This window comes from Cebus imitator, unplaced genomic scaffold, assembly GCF_001604975.1.
Source record: "Cebus imitator isolate Cc_AM_T3 unplaced genomic scaffold, Cebus_imitator-1.0 Scaffold650, whole genome shotgun sequence".
In the NCBI taxonomy this organism is placed as follows: domain Eukaryota; kingdom Metazoa; phylum Chordata; class Mammalia; order Primates; family Cebidae; genus Cebus; species Cebus imitator.
The window spans coordinates 275002-277334 of NW_016107965.1; the positions used below are offsets into that span (position 1 = coordinate 275002).

Consider the following 2333-nt stretch of genomic DNA (forward strand, 5'->3'; position numbering starts at 1 on the left):
GGTTCAAGTGATTCTCCTGCCTCAGCCTCCTGAGTAGCAGGGACAAATGTATGTACCACCACGCCCAGCTAATTTTTGTATTTTTAGTAGAGATGGAGTTTTACCATGTTGGCCTGGCTGGTCTCAAACTCCTGCCCTCATGATCCACCCACCTTGGCCTCCCAAAGTGCTGGAATTGCAGACATGAGCCACCATGCCTGGCCTGCTGAATTATATTATAGCTTTAGCCAGTAATCAAGAATATTAATGCCACTTTTGCAAGAACCTGGGCTTTTTATAGGAAGGGGAAACATGCTTTTAAGACAGGAGACGTGGGCCAGGGTGCAGTGGCTCATGCCTGTAATTCCAGTGCTTTGGGAAGCTGAGGTGGAAGGATTACTTGAGGCCAGAAATTCAAGGCCAGCCTGGGGAATATAGTGAGACTTTGTCTCCAAAAAAAAAAAATTGTAATTAAAAAAAATAAAATACTGTGATCCCAGCACTTTGGGAGGCTGAGGTAGGAGGACTGCCTGAGCCCAGGAGTTCAAGACCAGCCTAGGCAACACAGCGAGACCCCTTCTCTAAAAAACATTTTTTAAAAAGGCCGTAACTGAGGCTTCTAATGACATTGACATGTTTTCTGCTGGATGTAGACTTAAGGTGGTGAAGGGAGAAACGATGCTTTTTTGTTTCTGTTTTTGTTTTTTTTGAGTCTGGTGTGTTTAATAAAGTTTTTAAAAAATCGTATAGCAGAATAGATTATAGTTTTATGTTGAAAATCTAGAAAGCATAGAAATGTAGAAAGAATATATATAGATATATGTATACATATTATATATGTAAATATATATATTCTTATATGTGTGTATATATATATATTCTTATGTATATATATATATATATATTCTTATGTGTATATATATATATTAGGTTGGTGCAAAAGTAATTGTGGGCCAGGCACACTGGCTCAGGCCTGTAATCCCAGCACTTTGGGAGGCTGAAGTGGGCAGATCACCTGAGATCAGGAGTTCAAGACCAGCCTGACCAACATAATGAAAGCCTGTCCTTACTAAAAATACATGGTGGTGGGAGCCTGTAATCTCAGCTACTCAGGAGTCTGAGGCAGGAGAATCGCTTGAACCGGCGACACAGAGGCTGCCATAAGCCGAGATTGCACCACTACACTCCAGCCTGGGCGACAAAGGAAGACTCCATTTCAAAAAAAAAAAAAACAAAAAAAATGTAATTGCAGGTTTTGCCATAAAGTCATGGCAAAAACTGCCATTACTTATGCACCAACCTAATATTTTTAATACTTCCAGCCTCAAACAATTGTAAATCTTTTGAAGGCGTCTTTTGTGCTAATGGGATGACACTTGTTTGTACTCGTGCACTGAGCTTCCCCTACGTGGCAGATCCAGCGAGGACGCTGAGTCATGCAAGGCAAAGCTCTGGCTTGAGGCACTTGCAGTCAGGAGCAGCCGTGCCACGCGCAGCGCCCAGTGCGAAACAAACACTTGTTCACGTGGCTTACTTCAACTTGCATTTAATTAAGAACACAAGTTCTTGGCCTGGTGCAGCGGCTCACACCTGTAATCCCACACTTTGGGAGGCCGAGGCAGGTGGATCACCTGAGGTCGGGAGTTCAAGACCAGCCTGACCAACATGGAGAAACCCCGTCTCTTTTCTTTTTTCTTTTTGGCAGAGTTTCGCTCTTGTTGCCCAGGCTGGAATGCAATGTTGCAACCTTGGCTTATTGCAACCTCCACCTCCCAGGTTCAAGCGATTCTCCTGCCTCAGCCTCCAATGTAGGTGGGATTATAGACATGCACCACCATAACTGGCTAATTTTTTGTATTTTTAATAGAGATGGAGTTTCTCCACGTTGGTCAGGCTTGTCTCGAACTCCTGACCTTGGTGATCTACCTTTGGCCTCAGCCTCCCAAAGTGCTGGATTACAGGTGTGAGCCACCGCGCCCGGCTCCCATCTCTACTAAAAATACAGAAACTAGCCAGGTATGGTGGTGCATGCTTGTAGTCCCAGCTATTCAGGAGGCGGAGGCAGGAGAATCACTTGAGCCCAGGAGGCGGAGGTTGCGGTGAGCCAAGATCACTCCATTGCACTCCAGCCTGGGCAACAACAGCAAAACTCCGTATCAAAACAACAAACAAACAAACAAAAAAACACACAAATTATTGGCCAGGAATGGTGACTCACACCTGTAATCCCCATACTTTGGGAGGCCAAAGCGGGAGAGGATCCTTTGAGCCCAAGAGTTCAAGACCAGTCTGGGCAACATAGTGAGGTCCTCTCTCTAATATAGAATAAGAAAAGAAGAGCAAGAGAAAAAAAA

The 2333-nt window shown here is 44.4% G+C and overlaps 1 protein-coding gene across 3 annotated transcripts in view; it reads right to left on the reverse strand.

Moving 5' to 3' along the window:
* MILR1 (mast cell immunoglobulin like receptor 1) overlaps positions 1-2333 on the reverse strand; it is a 32386-nt gene that overhangs the window by 11233 nt on the left and 18820 nt on the right. The window lies entirely within an intron of this gene.